The sequence below is a fragment of the Microcebus murinus genome, chromosome 15 (genome assembly GCF_040939455.1).
Source record: "Microcebus murinus isolate Inina chromosome 15, M.murinus_Inina_mat1.0, whole genome shotgun sequence".
Classification (NCBI taxonomy): domain Eukaryota; kingdom Metazoa; phylum Chordata; class Mammalia; order Primates; family Cheirogaleidae; genus Microcebus; species Microcebus murinus.
Genome location: NC_134118.1, coordinates 71461279 through 71482151, shown reverse-complemented (window position 1 = coordinate 71482151; position 20873 = coordinate 71461279).

The window sequence follows — 20873 nt, the reverse complement described above, 5'->3', positions numbered from 1 at the left end:
ACTCATTTCCCCCTTTACAAAGACAAAAATGACCATTGGTGATGAGGTGGAAGAACAGGACCCTAAGGTCAGATCCTTAGAGCAGGGGTCCTCAAACTTTTTAAACAGGGGGCCAGTTCACTGTTCCTCAGACCGTGGGAGGGCCGGACTATAGTTTTAAAAAAACTATGCACAAATTCCTAAGCACACTGCACACATCTTATTTTGAAGTAAAAAAACAAACGGGCAAAAACACCCGCGTGTGGCCCGCGGGCCGTAGTTTGAGGCCGCCTGCATTAGAGCCATGAGTGTCCCACACTGCCATTCTTTAGAACTGCGCCAGCTTGTGATCACAGCTGGCATTTGGGGAGGGGTGGCGGTGTACTGGCACAAAATTGGGAAAAGAACAATTATACAAAAAGTAATGCAAAATAAATGCATAGAAGAATAAGAGAGTGGAATGGAAAGTAATTCAAATTATAATGTGCCAAATACACATCTGAGATACATTGCTTTTCATTTCACTGCATTTTTCATCCTTTGCAAATGTGAACGACCATTTCTTTAACATGGGATGTCAGAGTTGTAAGTAAAACCCAAAACAAAATTTAAAAGATTTAAAATATTCATAATAAAGAAGATTCAAGATGTGATGGGAAAAGGAATTACTGATTTCTTCCACTGCAAAAAAAAAAAAAAAAAAAAGCAAATATTCAAAATAATGAATGTGAAGAAAACCACAGATCAAGACGGATTCAGGAGCAGCAACGACTTCAGAGCTGTCGCCTCTGCTGTGCTCACATCTGTTTCTCTTCCACGGGCCAACGACCGGGCAGGTGAGTTATTCTCAAGAAACTGCCGCAGGACGCTGCCATCCCAAGGGTGACACAGCTCTTCTACTGATAAAATAACTGCTGTCTTTTTCCATTTGTCAGGGAAGACATATTGTCCATGGATAATGTGTTTTCAATTTGAAATTTTACTCGCATAAATTTTACCTGAACTTGTGGAACGCACAGCTATCTGTTAGCAACTAACAAGGGACAAAATAAATAACCAGCACAAAACCATTAACTTAAAAACTCAGCGTAAGAATATTTGTTACCATGGTCTTATAAGCCCAAGGCTGTAATTGGACACTTTATAAACAGTCACATTTGTGCTAGGGTAAAAAATAAAATTCCTACTCTGTACGATGTAATATTTTCTGGTGTTCTACGAAGAGCGTCAGGACTTTTCACCCCAATGAGTTGGAGAGTTGCTAGCATGAGGATGAATGATAATTCATGTTATTAATTTAAGGACATATTAATTTAAAAAGAAATTTGCCTTTCTGTCCAACTGATGACAATGATAGAACAGGATACTCTAACCAAGAAATAATTAGAGACATGATGCCCACTGATCTCTAACCAATTAATGATTTTTACTTTTCTTCATCCAAGTCAAAAGGTGAAGGGGCTTGATGGAAACTGTTCTGTGTATTTCAATCCCAAAAGGCTAAAGTTTGATATGGCTAAAAATAGTTATCACTCTTGATATCGTGATGTCTTAAATTTCTACCCTGCGTCATTCCTTTGGTTTCTGCTACTGCAGCCCCAAGGAAGATGGAGGTGTTTATCAAAGTATTTTTCTCCTTGAGGAGGAATACGCGATTGGCATTTCATATGGAAAAACTCTGGTAGTGTGGAGGATTAAAGAAAGGCCACAGTGCTGCCTGACAAAACTTCTGCCCACCGTGTCCGATAAAGGTGCACATAGCAAATGCACAATAATACTGACCGGCCAATAAATTTAAATTTCTACCTTTCCGTCATTCCTTTGGTTTCTGGTACTGCAGCCTCAAGGAAGATGGGGGTGTTTATCAAAGTATTTTTTCCCAGGTGTGAGCCTGGGAGCCAGACACACGCCGAGGGAGAGGACGAAATGCTGCAGCGGGCTCTGCCACCCCCAGCCCACCCCCGACCCCCTCCGGCTCCGGCCTCCCCTCCCGGTCTCCTTATCTGCAACCACCTTCAGCCCGAGGAGCAGTTTAAAATGGACAGTTTCAAAAGAGTCAGGCTTCTCGTAAGCAAGTCAAACTCTGGAAGTCTTCCTGTTTTCCTGTTTGCTGCTGCTTTGCTTTGTAAGCAGGAAAAGCGCAGCAGGTGGAAAGGAGAGTGTGGACCGCGCGGCAAGTCTCCGCGAGGGAAAGCCGCAAGGGCTCCCGCCACCACAGGGCCCGGCCTGCACGTGCGTGGCTCAAATTCTGCGTTATCAAGACAGGGGGCGGGCCCGGGTCTGGGTCTCCCGACTCTGCCCACGTGGACCGCCTTCTGCGCCAAGTCTCTAAGAATAAGGAGGCTCAGCCAGCCCCCAACGGACAGCAACAAGAGGACGGCGACGTGCTGCCCGTGCGCCCTGTCCCGGATCGGGAGCGGCAGGCGGCCTCCCTCGTCCCTGCCGCAAGCCTGCAGGGGCGGCGGCTGCACCCCGGCACGGCGAGGGGCCCGGCGGAATCTTTTGACCCTGAAGACTGACGGCGCAGCCGGCTTAAAATTGGAGGGAACACACACATGCACACGTGCACACGCGCACACACATGCACACACGCACACAGAGACACGCACAGAGAGACACACACGCACGCACACGCATGCACACGCACACACACACACAGAGACACGCACACAGAGACACGCACATGGAGACACACAGAGACACACACACGCACACACACAGACACACACACACATGCACACGCGCACGCGCGCGCGCACAGAGACACGCACACACGCACACAGACACGTACACAAGCGCACACACACACGCACACACACAGATGTGCACACACACGCACACACAGACATGCACACACGCACATACATGCACACATGCACACACACAGACGCGCCCACACGCACACACACGCATGCACACACACGCACACGCGCGCGCGCACACACACACACACACACACACACATGCACACCACTGTACCTCTCCGAACACGTCATTTCCAGATTGAGAAGATGGAGAAACTGAGCTTCTCTCCCTTGGAATCTTAGACTTTTCCTCTGGGCAGGAAGGTCCCAGCGGCGGCCGCCCCTCCTGGCTTACGGCCCGCGGGCCGCAGGCGGCGCTCCCTCCCTCCGGTGCCCCGCGCGGTCCCCTCGTCTCACCCCCGCTGGCATTGCCAGCCGCCTCCAGGAAGAAGCACTATGACATATGATACACACTGTGGTTTGTAAAATGTGGAGGATTCTTTTTTACTCAATAACTTTTTATGCCAGCTTTTAAATATGACTGAAAGCTTGTTCTTAAAAATATCTGAAGTCTAGTCCTAAGGTTTTGTTCTCCTTTTTATTTTATACGTGTGCCCTCTGTGACGTGATAACCTGTGTGTGATATGTAAAGCAGACATATATGTTTAGCACCTGAGAATGTTTTCCTCGGGTAGATCTAACTACGATGAGGTAGACACACCCTGTCCACATTCAGAAGGTGATTTCGAGCCACAAGAAACCCAATAATGGGGCAGAACTCTGAAGAAGGAGGGCTATCTTCAATTTTTAAGAAACCTAATTTAAAAATAGTAAAAGTTATGAAAAGAAAATACATGCACAAATAACAGGGTTTGAGAATGGCAGCATCGTAAGTTCACTCTGGAAAAATTGTTATTTTATCTGAAATAAAGTCCTGTATTCTTCAACTGGCTCTAAATGTAGATATGTATATAAGCCCATTTAATTAAAAAATTACTACATTTGTAGATATATGATAAGCAAATGAGTCATGAAAATATATTAATATATCATATTAATTTAAATATGTTAATTATTTAGGAATTATATAATATTACATATATTATATATAAAAATATATTAAATATATTATTTTTAAGCATAGGGTTCAAACCACACCATCTCAGCAAAGAGAACTTAAAATATATATTTTATTTCTATGATTCCATTCAGAAGATATGTCATAGATGCCAAAACTGAATTTCTATTTGTATGTTAAAAGCCTGATACACGTATTTTGGTGCTTTTTATGCCCCAACACTTCCCTGATGTTAACTTGTTCAAGTTCTCTCTTGAACAAGGCAGGGTACTATACACAAACAACATTTAATGGCCATTTTGCTGAATAAAAGTGTAACGAAGTTAACAACTTACTTCATTTACATGATCTCCCAGGAGCCAGTTTAAATTTTCAATGGCAAAACATGGTCATCAATATTCCATATTCCATATTTCCAAACACTTTTTCTTTCAAATTGTGTATTGACATTTAAATTGTTATAAACTTACATACTGTGAGAAAACTTTAAAACTGATAAGACTATACAAGCTACATCAGTTAGGAGACTGGGGCTCTGGTTTGGATTAGAAATTCTTTTCTCGACTCACAGTTTCGATTTGTAGCCGGGATGACTCAGCCTCCGATGGCATGTTGTATATCAAATACCTAGTGAATCAGCCTGGGACGGTGGGGTTGTAGTAGAAAAGGTAGGTTTTCTTGTAAAAATTATGGGGCTTTTCCTCATTCGTTCTTACAATCTATTCAAGAAACAAATAGCATTGTTATCTTATCCATAAGACAAAAATCTTTCTCAGTCACAAAAAAATTGAGTAAATATTAGCCTTGGAATATCTGGATTTCAGCCCATCCAAAGAAAATAGTAGATTCATTCTGGACAAGTAGAAAAGTTATATTATTTATTTTCTATCATGTATTTCCAGAGTTGAAGTTGGTTGGGGTTTTTTCCCCAGTTTTTTATTTTGAAAAATATCAAAACTACAGACATGTTGAAAGAATAATACAATGAATGCCAACATGTCTCAGTTATCCTATTTAGTGTCTTGCTTCATTTGCTTTTCCTTTCTTCATCTCTCTATGCATACTTTTTTATGCTGGTCCATTTGAAAGTTAGTTGTAGTCAACCTAACACTTCAACCCAAATACTTTAGCATAAATCACCTAAGAACAAGTACATTCTCCTACAAAACCATAATATCATAACATACCCAAGAAATTTACTATCTAATATATAACCTTTCCTTAATGCTTTATTGGTTTTGATTCAGGATCCAATCAAGAATTATACATTGTATTTAGTTGTCTCTTTAGATCTTTAGACTCCTTTAATCTGGAGTGAGCTTTTTGATCTGATACAGTGAAATGTATATTTTCAAAATGACTCAGTCTCCAGAGTATCATCAATTAATACCGACAGCAAATAATCATGAAAACAACCATGTACCTAACTTTAAAAAACCTATAATCACTTCACTAGAAAAACTTCCTTCCAAATGCAATTTACCTCCACTGCTGTGAGGTAAAGAATAAAGGAAGCGAATTTGAAAGTAACCAAGGGTTTAAACCACACAGACCCCATACATGGAGCTCAACACTTGGAATTGAACCCAGTGAGTGAACTGGAGGTCAGTCTAGCTGGTGCAGCACTAGGTGAAGGTGCTGGGGACAGCCTAGACCTGGCCAACAAAGCAAAGAGTCAGTTCGATTTGTACCTCACTGTTCACACACTCTGTCCTTCCTCCCCCTTGAAATCCTCAATGTCATCTTACATAAGAATTTGCACACATTCTGACAGAAGTTTTATGAATATTACTAATGAATACCATTATATTAAATTTATGTTCCATCTCAGAGTACTTCTCTTCCTCCCAGTTATTAGATCCTAAGAAAAGCACGTCTCTGTTGGCAACAAGCTCACTGCCTGTTATTCCCTGTAGGAGAAACTCTTTACTTGATTAGAAATGCAATGGGAAAAGGTATTCGAATCATTCATACGAAGATAGTTTATACATTGAATTTTATGTCTCATATTCAGATGCATGCATTAAAGTATACATCCTATCCAGGTACCATAAAATGTCAATACATCTTTTAGCATTTATAAACAAATGTACCATCTTCATGCTTTTCATGGCTAAATACCCCAATGACAAAGGTAATAAATGCACTGAACTTACTTTCCAAATCCAGTGTCATACACACATGAAACATTTTGGTTCACCTGAAACATAATTATTCATCAAAAGGAAAGGGACTGTTGTGGTGAGACAGGAATAATAGAAATGTTGCTTTCTGTTTTTAAGTTTATGTGAAGCTCGAAACTCAGAGAGAGACTAGATTTCAAAGGCAGCAAAGGGGGGTTTCTATTGCCACCTAGTGTCCAACGTTATAATGCACTTATTTTTGAACATGACAGGCATCCTGCAATCTGGAGCAGACTCTTTGAAAAGGAAAAGGTAATTACAACTCTGCTCAAAGTGTTTCTTAGTGTCTTTTTCTTGAAGTCAATTTACTGTCATTGTATAAACTGACCTATATACGAAAATGCCAACAATTTACATATTCAAGAGTAATATTTATGAAGATAGTGACTTGTGTATATGTTGTGACACGCATTTGCATTTGAAATTAATTTTATTATTAGTTTGGGTCAGTATAAATATTTAGAATGTATAATCCCTGAAGAAGCAAGAAATATTATCTGCGAAGCTTATTATTCCACTGACATTTACTTAAAATACTGCCACTGACTTTTTTTTTTTTCTCCACTTCTTAAATTTACCCCACATAAAGGAATCTATTTAGTTTGGATAGCACACTTTATGTACCCAAGGATTTTTCCACTTTACAATTAGATTCAAGTTTTAGAAATTAAATAGTTTATTGTGTCATTGTATAAACTAATTCATTTCCCACCCACCCCCCCCACAAAATATTCAGTTCACTGACATAAGAAATTATTAGAACAGATTTAACTGGCTTCAACAGAGCAATGAAACACTCTAGTGAAAAGTTACTCGAGATATGCCCCAACATAACTAATCCTAATGATCCAGTTCAGCACATATCTGAATAGTCACGTATTTTTCAACCTTTCCATGTCACGGGCATGATGCAGTACTGTAGATTACACTGTCCAAGGAGTGGTCCAGATTGGTGTTTTATTGGTCTGCAATATGATTGTCAAAGTACAATTCCTTTCTTTTATGAATAGGTATCTGCAGTTGGCATAGCAATGTCATTTTCTCCTATAATGGCCTGACAAAGATCAGGTTTTAGTATGTAAATCTTTGTTTCAAAGTTAGGTTGGAGTTTTTAGCCATTAATTTTATCTGGCATGAGGCAAGCTAGAGTGGTGAATGCAAGTGATAACCACTCCTCCTTTGAAAATTCACTGCACAGTTGGCTTTGGCAGCATTTCAACAGTGGAAGACTTATCTGCTTGTTAAAGTTCTCCCTCACGTATGTGCTCTCTCCATTTGTTGTTTTTTTTTTTTTTTACTTTTCTTAGTGTAAAGATATCTGTGAATGGAAAAAAGTAGCAATGGGGAAGTTTAGGATACATATATATAAATGCTTATATATGAATAATGTTAACTGTTTAATGAGTAAATTCTATCTCTTGACTTTTCTCTCTAAAGTATGCCACATACGAATCTGAGCTTTCAAAAGTACAAAATATGGTATTTATTTCCTTGAGACTAACTTGCAATCACATAAGCCATATATTTTGTCATTTGGTATTTTTACAGGGAGGGCATGTTCTTGAGGGCTTATGAGCTTCCTAAGTTATCAATTATTCACAAAGTCAGGTCTGAGTCATTGCTCCTTTGGCTGTGAATGTCCATGTCACCAATGCATTGATTAACATATGACAATGAGATGGACTACGTCTTCTTTATAAATCTGTGAAAATAGTAGCAGAAAAATGAAATAATGTGTTACTAAATGATGAAAGCAAAATTTTGACCAATGCTAATTCTTCATGAAAAAAGGGGGAAAAAACCCCAAATATGTGAACAAACATGTTCCTAGAGGCCTGAATAAGACGCTGCACTAGGACTTTCTGGTAATAATCAAGCTTCATAATTGTACCTAAAAACTTTATTTTCTCAGTTTTACTTAGTAACAGAACAACTCTTTTCCAAGCTTTCCTCATGCATGCCACCCACCCCAGCACACACAGACCTCTGCCATCACTGATTTATAAATGACACCTCCGTGTCCCCAACCCCAAATCATACAGAAGGGTATTTTCCTTTCATTGTTTCTCTCAAAATCAGTATTTCAGCCTCAAAAACCCATACAGGGGACAAGCTCTGCCTTGGCTCGGGCTCCTATGACTAAATACCATAGACGGGGGGCTCGAGCAGCAGAAATGCACTTCTCACAGCACAGGAGGCTGGAAGTCTGAGATCAGAGTGCCAGGTGGTCAGGTTTGGGCAAGGGCCCTGTGGGCTGTGAATGGCTGGTTTCTTATTGCATCCACACACGGGACAGAGACAGTTCGAGAGCTCTCAGGGGTCCCTTTTATTAGGGCACGAATTCCACTCATGAGGGATCCACCCTCATGACTAATTACCTCCCAAAGGCCCCATCTCTTAATGCCATCACATCGGGGGTTGGGACTGCAACACACATGTCATCTCGGGGGGACGCAAACATTCAGTCCTTTGCAAATCTCCTAGAAGGAGACTTTCTAGGACAACTGTATCACCATGAGGGATAAAAATGACTATGGAAGGCTACATGCTCCTTTACGACTTTGGTTATCCTGTTTGTAGAAAGGGGCAGAACCAGGCGGAAAAGTCTATGCCTAAATTTGATAGTGTCCAGCCGTGTGCCACGCCAGCAGTAAAATTCTCCGTGTTGCTATGAGCAAAATGAGTCAGTCTCTTTTGCACATTCCTAGGAGACACCAGTGGGCCATAGCCATGGACGGGCCGTGCGAACGGGGCCCTGGCGACGGTAATCCCCGTGCTGCTCTTGGTGGGCAGGGAGGCTTTTGCAGCCCAGCACCCCACGCTGTAGCTGACACATATGGGGATTTCGTTAATGCTGAGAAGGAAAATAAAATTATGAATGCTTTATGTACAGAGAGAAATTGGCCAACTTTGGGGAGCTTTAACAACTATTTCAAGAGGCTGGACAAGAGTCAACAAATATTTATCAAACTTCTACTGTGATTGAAGCTTTCTATATAAGCTACTTTGAATTGAACAAATTTTCCAACTCCCCAAGTTGGCACATATTTTATACTGTATTCAGGAAAGAAGCTTCCATTTTAGCAGTAAGATTTTCTTCATCAATTAGAAGTTGTACTTTTTCATATAAATGTGAGATATAATCTTAATTGACTTCATTAGTAACTCTTAATATGCTAATTGTTAATACATGTATTCAGTTGCTAAGCAGTGATTTTTTTACCCTGAAAATTTTTCATTATTGTCAGTTTTTAAATAAATAAAATATCATTAAGGTGTCAAGTGGGCTTGTCAGACCTGAATGTAGCACCATACTGTTTTACAGAATAAAGGAGAATATCTTCAACCATAGAAAAATGTTGCTGGAATTGATTTCCAGTTTTATTCAATTCCAAGGGAAACGTGCAATTCTACACAAAATCATAGAAATCAAACAACCTGCTGCCGAACATTCCTCAGGTCAATGATGAAATTAAGATGAAAATCAAAAGATTCATCAAAATGAACAACAAAGGGGACACAAGCTATCAAAATCTATGGGATGCAGCAAAAGCAGTCCTAAGGGTAAAGTTCTTAGCCTTAAATACCTACATCAAAAAGACAGAAAAACCACAAATTAACAACCTAATTGGCATATCTCAAGAAACTAGAAAAAGAAGAAAAAAACAAACTCAAAGCCAGTAGAAGAAAAGAAATGTCAAATCTCAGAGGAGAACTAAATGAAATGGAAAACTAAAAATAATACAAAGGATCAATGAAACAAAAAGTTGGTTCTCTGAGAAGACAAAAAAAATCAATAGACCACAAGCCAGAAATAGAAGATAAAGGACTCAAATAAGCTCAGTCAGAAATGAAAAAGGAGACATCACAATTATCATAAAATACAAAATATCATCCATGAATACAATTAAAACTTCTACACACACAAAGTAGATAATGTAGGGGAAATAGATAATTCCTGGAAACATACAACATCCTAAACTTGAATCTGTAAGAAATAAAAATTATGAATTGACCAATAATGAGCAATGAGATTAAAGTGGTAATAAAAAAATATCCCAACAAATAAAAGCCCTAGACTAGATGGAGTCACAGACAAATTTTACCAGAATTACAAAGGTACCTATCCTACAGAAATTATTTCATAACATTAAGAAGGAAGGAAGCCTCCCTAACCCATTCTATGAAGACGGTATCACCTTGATACCAAAGCCAGGAAAGGATGCAACAAAAAAAGAAAACTGTAGGAGGATATCCCTTATGAACATAGATGCAAAAATCCTCAAAATAATGCTAGCAAACTAAATTCAATAGCATTCAATAACATTAAAAAGATAATTCACCATGATCAAATGGGTTTCATCCCAGGGATGCAAGTATGGTTTAACATATGCAAATTAATAAATGTGATTCACCACACAAAGTGAAAATAAAGGCCATATGATTATCTCAATAGATGTAGAAAAGCATTTGATAAAATCCAGCACCCTTTTATGATAAAAACCCTTAACAAACTAGACATAAAAGGAACATACCTCAAAATTATAAGAGTCATATATGAGAAACCCACATCCAACATCATACTGAATGGGGAAAACTTGAAAGCATTCCCCCTAAGAACTGGAACAAGACAAGGGTACCTACTGTCACCACTTTATTCAACATAGTATGGGAAGTCCTAGCCAGAGCAATCAGTCAAGAGACAGAAATGAAGGGTATCTAAATTAGGAAAGAGGAGAGCAAATTATCCCTATTCCCTTATGATAAGATCTTATATCTAGAAAACCTTAAATACTCCACCAAAAGACTCCTAGAATTGATACATAAATTCAGCAAAGTCTCAGTTTACAAAATCAATATACACAAATCAGTAACATTTCTAAATACAAATAACGGTCAAACTGAGAGTCAAATCAAGGACTCAATACCATTTACAATAGCTGCAAAGAAAATAAAATACTTAGGAATATACTTAACCAAGAAGGTGAAAGATGTCTACAAGGAGAACTACAAAATGTTGATGAAAGAAATCATAGATGACACAAACAAATGGAAAAACATCCCATGCTCATAGATTGGTAGAATCAAAATCATAAAAAATGTCCATACTGCCCAAAGTGATTTACAGATTCAATGCAATCCCCATTAAAATATCAACATCATATTTCCCAGATCTAGAAAAAAAATAATGCTATGCTTCATTTGAAACCAAAAAATAGTCCCAATAGCTAAAGCAATCTTAGTAAAAAGAATAAATCTGGAAGCATCACATTACCTGACTTCAAATTATACTATAATACAAGGTTATAGTAACCAAAGCAGCATGGTATTGGTCTAAAAGTAGAGACAGAGACCAATGGAACAGAATAGAGAACCCAGAAATAAAACCATCTGCCTAAAACTAACTGATCTTTGACAAAGCAGACCACAACATACACTGGGGAAAAGAAGCCCTATTCCTGGGAAAACAGGAAAGTCACATGCAGAAGAATGAAACAGACCCTCTGTCTCTTGCCATATAAAAAAGTTAATTCAATATGGATCAAATATTTACATGTAAGGCATGAAACCATAAAATTTCTAGGAGAAAATATAGGAAAAACTCTCCTAGCAATCGGCCTAGTCAAAGAATTTATGGCTAAGATCCTAAAGGCATATACAGAAACAACAAAAATAAATAAATGGGACTTAATTAAATTGAAAAGCTTCTGCACAACAAAGGAAATAATCAACAGAATAAACAGACAACCTACAGAATGGGAGAAAATATACATCCAATAAAGGGCTAAATATCCAAAATCTACAAAGAACTCAAACAAATCAGCAAGAAAAAAACAAACAACTCCATTAAAATGTGGGCAAAACAAACAGAAGTTTTTCAAAAGAAGATAGGCAAATAGCCAACAAACATATGAAAAAATCCTCAACACCACTAATTATCAGGGAAACACAAATTAAAACCACAATGAGATGCTACCTTACTCCTGTCAGAATAGCCATTATTAAGAAGTCAAAAAATAATAGATGCTGGCATGGATACAGAGAGAAAAGAATGCTTATACACCATTGGTGGGACCGCAAATTAGTACAACCTCTATGGAAAACAATATGGAGATTCCTCAAAGAAATAAATGCAGATTTACTGTTCCATCCAGCAATCCCACTACTGGGTATCTACCCTAACGAAAATAAATCATTTTATCAAAAAGAAACCTGTACTCAAATGTTTATCACAGCACAATTCACAATTGCAAAGTGTAGAATCATCCTAAGTGCCCATCAATTAATGATATATACATCATGGAGTACTACTCAGCTAAAAAAAGAATGAATTAACGTATTTTGCAGCGACTTGGATGGAACTGGAGGCCATTATCCTAAGTGAAGTATCTCAGGAATGGAAAAACAAACACTACATGTACTCTTTAATAATTAGGAGCTAAACCATGGGCTCACGCAGGCACAAAGAGACATAAAGGTCATTGGAAACCAAGAAGGCAGAAAGATGGGAGGGGGTAAGAGGTAAAAACTTATAGTATTCTGGTGATAGGTACATTAAAAGCCCCAACTTAAGCATTATACAAGGTATTCATGTAAAACATATTTATAACCCTTTAATATTTTGAAATTAAAAATAAATTAATTACGTTAGAAAAAAACAATATGTTAAACTGCTATGCCAGTAACACACACACACATACACAGAGACAGAGAGAGAAAACACCTCACACTCATGGAGCTGTGGGAAAAAGTAGTAAGGGCGGTAATTCCCAAACTGGATGAATGAATGTGTTATTACAGCAGATATTTTTAATTAATATTGATTTCATCACCTTCAGTTTCTGTTCCAACAACCAGGATTTGGGGTACTAAGAACTGATAACAAGAAAAGCATTACTCCATCATCTCCATCTTTTAAAAAAAAAAAAACTCTCAGTTGTGGAAAATATACACTTTGAGAAATGTAATCTATGGTCAAATGAAAAAAGGCATAAGAGGGAAAATGAAATTGTTAAGCTGAAGTGACAGGAATTGAAAAGAGTCAGAGACGAATGGAAATGGAAATGAACTAGATCTGTTAGGTTCCTATTTTGTTCGCTAGAGACTACCAGGACAGATTTTGCAGTCAAAGGTGAAGGATGGATTCCATACAGACTACTCAGTCTCACATGTGGAAATGAGATCCCAAGAAAGAGGACACACACAAAAAATTGCTTTGATAGATTTGCAGGGATGCTAGCCAGTCACTCTAACCAGAGAGAAAATTGACTCTAGAAATTGCAAATCTGGCACACGCTTCAGGATTGTTTCTGGAAATCAATAGGTCACTCTGTTGGGAGGAAGAATATCAAGAGAGGCGTCATCTTTCCAGCAAGACTTTGCTACTCTCTTGTTGTAAAGAGTTTATTCCTGGACCTACAAGATGCCACGATTATTAATTACTTTTAAAACATGAGCTCTGAACTAAAAGCAAACTGTTCAAAAATATCCTATTTGAATTTTACAACTGCAGAAAGTTCTATCGCAGTTGCTCACTGTAAAGAATGCTCATCAATTCATCCTCTTTGTAGGAGAGTATCCGTGTCTGGTCCATTAAGTTATCATCGTAAAGCAGGAAATTTATCATAATTTATTCTAGGATATTCTAAATTTACTCTCTTGATTACCACTGTGTAAACAATGTCTTCTGTGAGCTTGGGTTGGATGATTGAGCATTGAAACTGTCACTGATTTGAAATTACCATTTGCTGAAGAGTTTCATGGTTGTTCTATCAGTACAAACTCCAGGGACATCTACCTGGAGGTTCTGTGGTTATGGAAAAAAATGAAGCTCTTTCTCTATGTAATGTTAATGGGCCACTTACTGAAATACATTTCTTTAGAGAGGCGGGTCTAAATGGCATAAGGTTAAAGAACATTACAAAGTGGTTTGTGCATGTGCAACATGGCTTTTCTCATTAAAAAAGAAAAAAAAAACCTGCACCTAAGATATTTGTCGATCAGCATTAGAAAGATTTTTAAGAAAAATATTTCAATGGCAATATATAAAACTAAGAAATAGTAAGTTTTCTCATAACTATAGTGGCAGCTGTCCAAAATGGAAAGAAATACTTATTTTTTAAATTTGCTGTATTTCTATTTTAAAAATTTAGCAATTTACTTGACATGGGCTGAAGAACTGAGCATTTATTAAAGTTAATGGCATCTGGCTCCTCCTCTCCCTCAGACCTTGCTCATAACTCTTCTACACTTTTTCTCCCCAATCTTGCGTCATTTGCAACCATAGGTTTGTGATAGTTATTCCAGTTTTCTCAACCCCTTAGCATTCTGCATTGATAAGAACTTGATTTTTTTCCACTCAATTTTACCTGTAAGTTTGTCCTTACCTATCTTTCAGAGTAAAAAGAAACTGATGCAAAATGTTACTTGAACATTTCTGTCTCTGCCACAAAAGCTTCTTGCTTCTCTTGGCTCCCTGTTTTTCTCATAAGAAAAACTCTATTATTTTTTCCTATAGATTTTTGTGTCAAACTGAATGTCCAATACAGTGAGCTTGTTTCTAGATGACACCAAAGTCAGACCAAAGTCAGAAGAAATTATCACAAAGTTTATTTTTTTCCTCGGTACAGCTTTCTCCTGTCTCTTTGGCTTAGCTCAAATCAAATTCAGGCTTCATTTTGACGTCTCACTGAATGGTATTTCATTTGTTTATTTTCAGTTACACAGTGGCCCCCATTGGATGTGTTTTAACCTCAATTGATAGTGAGCAGTTATCTCTGAATGATACAGTAACTGCTCTGGATGGATAATCCATGGTATTCTAAGTTTCTTATTCATAACCTCATTCTTTGGATAACGGTCACATGAAGATGTCGTTCCTCGTGTTGTATTAACTGTTGCCATTTAATCGGGAAAAAGACTGATTGGTCTGAAACACAGCCATGAAGAAGTCGGACATAAGAAAGTTCACCTGCCTTTGTGGCATCTTCATGATGCCAATTTGCTCAGTTTGATAGGACAGGCTAACCTAATCCCATCCCTTTATGGTATCTAGCTGTTTCTTTCCTTCAGACATTGCTCGTAATTCTCCCACTCTTGCCTTTTCAACTTTTCTTTTGCTATATCATCAACTTTATCTTTGTGGCAACCTAGTTATTTTCAGTCTCTTAAAGCTTTGGTATTGGTGACGACTTGATTTCACCACACAATTTTACCTTTAAATTTGTTCTTTCCTATCAAAGTGAGGTTTGGTTTTTTGTTGGTTGTTTTTTTTTTAATCCATCTTTGCTCTTCCAAAATGGTGAAGTATAATACAAAACCTTATTTGAATATCGTTGTCTGTGCTACAAAAGTTACTTGCTTCCCTCTGTCCTTTAAAAGCCCCTCACCATGGGCCAATACACAGGTAAGATTCGCTCAGAGGAGCCTATAAGGACAGGAGTAGAAAGCCCCAGGAAGACAAAGTGACCAGGTCGCTAGAGCTGCTCTTGAATGCTGAATTAAAATTACTCCAATTTTTCACAAGCCCTAGGACTAGACTCACTCTAAAGCTTCTAGGTGTTTCTGTCTTTCCATGTTCCCCATGTATCTTAAGAACTCTGTCCTTCAGTAAGTTTACCTTCTTCCCCTCTCTGATCTCCACCCAGCTTCACCCGATCACAGGATGACACCTACGCTCTGTTTCAGAGCGGAAGGCAGAAATCCACACACCCTACAGGAAACTTCCAGAAAAGCAGCAAGCGTGGGATTGTTGCTGTAAAACTCTCAAGAATTGTGAGGGTTAATCGTGAATTTATCTCCTCAATCATATGTAATAATAATTCCTTGCTGAATACTTTAAGGAAATTAATCCAATATCGTATTTTTGTGGGATCTGATTGTACTCAATTCATTAAATGAGCTGAAGTCACAGAGGAGCAAACAGAACACTACTTCACTTTCTCCACGCTTTCCCTTTCAACCCATCCTATTCTCACCTACTGTGTGAACTCTCTCAGTCAATTTCAGTTCTTAAAAAGTCAAGCCGTTTCTACAAGGCAATTTGCCTATTCTCAAAAAGCCAACATCATGATCAGTAATTCAAATAATACACTTAGTAGAGTAGAGAAAATATAACTAACCAGAGATAGTGAACTCCTGATGTTTAAAAATTTGAAATATTGGAATGTGTGCTATTTTTCCTTAAATAAACATCTAGTGCAAGTATATAACAATATAATGCATAAATGTTTCAAATCCTAATATTTACAACAAAATGGGAAACTGTAATACTACCACCCCTAATAACGTCTTCCATTTTTAACCCATTGGCAGAATTGGCAATTTCTGGTACTGCTAAACCCTTTATGTATAATATTAAATCATTTAACCCTCACAGCGACCCTGCAAAGTCAACATTGTCACTATTTCAGAGACAAGGAAACTGATATCCAGAGGGGATAAGTAACTGTCCCCAAAACAGTATGTCAAGTAATCACCTCCAGCTTTTAAGTAGGTTAGCAAATAGATCAAAATGAGCCAAAGAGTATGACTAAGAGAATGACTATACTTCTTTCTTTCTGAGTTTTTATGCTATGACATATATGTGGATACTGGCAAATACCATCAGCAAATGGGCCACTCAGCCCCTCCCAGTGGACAACAAAGGATTACTATTATTACCAGACAATCTTTGAAATCATCCATTGTTTGCACACTTCGATAAAGTATGAAAACATAAAGTTAATGAAATTTGAGGAGGCAAAATTACCACAAAAGTTAGAGTTCTTATCTCCCTGAAGAATTGTTTCAATAGTAGAATTATATCTCAGTTGTGTAGTTTTTTGGCATTTTGTTTTTTGCTTCGGGGGTTATAGGTAGGATAGAGAGAAGTTTTGTTTTAGTGAAGGTATATTTGTTTTCATTGGTATAAATATAATTTTTTAATTTTCGAGTTATTCCCAAGAGTATACATTTCAGTCCAAGATAATGCCTATTAAAATCACATTGCTTTAGTTTCAGTGATTTAATGAAAGCAAATACCTGTACAGGGAGCACGCACAAATGGTCTCTCAGAGAGTGCACATTTACCACAAAATACTGAAGACCAAAACAGAGAGGCAGGGAGAAAAGAAGGCAGATGATTGGAATAAAAACCATCAGTTACTATTTTTGTCTCTTTTTTTTTTCCATGTCTGTGCTGTCTCCTTGACAATCCCAGGATGAGACCACCCTTCACATACGTTCCTACTCACAGGTTGGCTTTGGGTGAGTTTGTCGGTTTCTAAGCAAATAGCTGGACTACTGCAGTCATACTGAGGGATGTCAGGCCTGTCAATCAGAGGAGCCACGTGGGAGGTCTCAAAAGGGCCACTGCATGGTGGGGGTGCCTTCTTTTCCCTTTTGATAAGAAAGCATTTTGGATCCTCTTTAAAAATCCATCAGTCAAACTTCAGTCTGACTCCAGGAATTCTCTGGATTTGTCTGGAATTGTCTTGCAGGAGAGGGCATTTCCCTCTGGGAAACATCTTGATATTTCCAAGGTCTTTCCATACAATAAGGCAATACCTCCGTCAAGCACTGCATTAGAGCCAGATGATTTGGGGCCACACACACACACATCCCCCTCTGTCTGCATCCCTTTGTACCTTTATGTTGTAAAATTTATTTGTGGTGTTTTCCTAAGTGGCATGAGTAGGAACTGCAGCACTATGGCCTGTCCAGTGAATGACTTTCAGTGAATGAATTTCATCTAATTGGTCTAGAGGATGTATATTAGCTATAGATTTTTATCTCATTATCCTCAATACGTTTCACGGTTGTGTTTTCTACACACAGCAGCAAAAATAGGAATCCCAGCATCTGACAAGGACCTCAAACATTAGAACAGCCGAAATGCTATATGCACCCCTTGGGTCTTTTTCCTTTTGAGCTTAAACAAAGGGATAAAGTGAAAAGAAAGGAGCTAATGAGAATCTATCAAATTGACTAACATTCTTTTTAATCCTTTACTTCAATTCACAATATGAAAAGAAAAGGAACATTTGTTGTAAAGACCTGAATACTGAGGAACAGCAGAGACAGAAAACTGATTTTTGAAGATGTGGTTTTGAGAAATGGAAGAGAGTATTGGCAAACGGCCTGGGGCAGGGTGGGGAGAACAAGAGCCCAGGTATATTTCAGGCTGTAGAACACCAGGCGGGCAGAAGTGAATCGATTGGGAAGAGAGATAAGCCGGGAGAAGAGAGTTAAGGGCATCCCTGTGGACAGACGGTTCTAATTTAGTGCTCGAGGGCTTCCTGGAGCCTTAGCACAAACACAGCCAGGTGCACACCAGGGGATCAGTCTGCAGTATAGACGTTAGTGCGGCAGTCTCCAACCTCTTTTGGCACCAGGGACCGGTTTCATGGAATTTTCCACGGATGGGGCTGGGGGCGGGGCAGAGTGGAGCCCAGGCGGTGATGCCAGCGATGGGGAGCGGCTGTAAATGCAGGTGAAGCTTCCCTGCTTGCTCCCCCCACTCCCCTCCTGCTGTGCGTTGAGCTCTTGCTGCAGGGGTGGGGGGTGGAGGGAGATAGAGTGGGGGGTAGGCAGGTGGGGAGTGGGGGGTGGGGAGAGTGGGGGGGAGTTGGGGGTGGGAGAGTGGGAGATGTGGGGGTAAGGGGGAGTGGAGGAGTGGGGTGGGGGTAATGGGGGGTGGGGGTAGTGGGGGGGATGGAAGAGTGGGAGGGGAGGGGAGTGGGGGGGACCACAGCTTTAGTGTGTTCTTTTTCTCTTATTTCTTATACCCCTTCAGGAAAGGGGTTTAGGAGCCAATGTCCCCAAAACAGAAAAGGGTATACACTCCAGTTGTAAAGGGGTCTGATTGGAAAAAAATCTGAGTTTCTTCTTTGTTGAGTACTGAGGTTTAAAATTACCTTATGTATTTAAGGTAATTTAAACAAATTGCATGTCAAAAAGCATTTATTGTCTTACATCTTATAAGAAAATATTTATAATACATTTCTTAGTTGAAGAAAAATTCTAATCAAAAAAAGAAAATGCTTCATTCTATATATAAAAAAACATAATTTAATGTTTTTTTCCTGTAAAGATGAATAAATATGATGGATGTGTTGCTACATCTAATGGAGATTTATATTTATATATGTAATTTCCAGCATTTATGTCAATGAAAATTTAGCAAACCAAACCATGTATAAAGAATCAAAGAATGAATAGTGACTAAACAAAACAATATTCTCACATCAGGTAAACTGTCTTCTCTATACACTGTAGCACAAATAAATATATACCAAAAAGATTATTCTTACCATTTTTTTCAAGTCACTATGTACTTTTTACCCAGCTACTTTGGTCTCTCCATTTTCTAAAATAATACTTACTCTTTGTCACTCTTATTAGTTCTTCCACAAAGAAATAAAAATCTATATAAAATAAGTTGAGCTTTGGGAAAGAAACAGTGTACATGAGAAATCATAATACTATGCCAACCACTCAAATATCTGATTTAATGACTTATAATAACTTTAAAGAGCAAATTAATGTTGACAACCTCATGCACCATTTTGTCAAGAAAATAAGTCATATAAATGGCTCATATAAACAAAATAATCAGTGTCAACATTGTTAAAATTCTAGAATTATGATATCCAATACAATATCAAAACTTGACATGCTGCATTAAAATGACATTTTAAGTACCATGTTAATAAGAAACTGGCATTCAATGGCCACTGTTATAGTTGTAAATAAATTTTTCCATGAAAAATATATTCATATATTACCAAACTAAAGGATATCAGTCGTATTGAGGTAGAACAAAATCCCCTTGTAAAATGCTATTAGTTGTGTTTCCCATTTGCTGGTTCAAGTAAAATGTGTTTACACATCTCCTAATAAAAAGTAATATATTTCTTCAATCATGAACAACCAAAAAATGTGTTTGCTTTAAGACACAATTTATATGTAAATTTTCAGAAGCACTAAAAGTTCGTTAAAGTCACATCGTTATACTGCTTGCTATGAGTATCAAAATATGAATAATAAATAAATTATACACTATTGTCTAACAATGGTTTTGATTTCTTTAACTCTGTTTAAATGTTTGACCAAGACTCCACTAGTTAATAAAATGATAATTAAATACAGTACATAATCAAGTACAAGGCAGAAGGTTTAGCAGAAAATATTCTCAGTGAATATGAGATGTGTCAATATAAAAATTGAACATTCACCTAGTATCAGTCAAAGCACCCAAAGGAAACTTCTTTAAATGCTAGTGGGAACCTAGAATTGGGGTGTTTTTTTGGGGGGGCAGAGAAGGTCAGAGTAAGGTGATGAAAGTTATGTTCAAATTCCCCATTCTTTCATTTGGTGGCAAAATAATTTGTACATTCGTAAAAATCTTAAAAGAAAGCAATAGTTTGAACTCCAAGCATCATTTCCCTTCTTAAATTGTTTTCACTTAAATGTTAAGATTTTCCTCTTCTAAGAAGTCAAATGAGGAGCAAGTACAGCTGTTTTTTTCTTTGAACATGGGAACAGCTTTTACAGTAGTTATAAGTTTGATTATATCCAGAGACAGAATCTCCCAGGGGAAGCTTTATCAACCAAGTCAGCATCAAGTACAAATATTCACAAACAGTTGTTGAAACATTTGTTTATCAATAATATTGGAAGGCATCTGCTCTATCTCTCATGATGGGGGGGAGGGGGGCAGAGGGCAGAAGACCTTAAGTCTCATTTCTTTCCCTGCATGCTTTGCATACTTGGGCCCATTTATTATGTTAATCAAGAGAGAACTGGGGAAGCTGTGAAGAGCACATTGATCACTCTGGAAATGGCCAAGAGCTACCAAAGGAAGAAAATAGGCAGACAGAATTAGTGAGGGAAGCAAAGTAAAGGGGA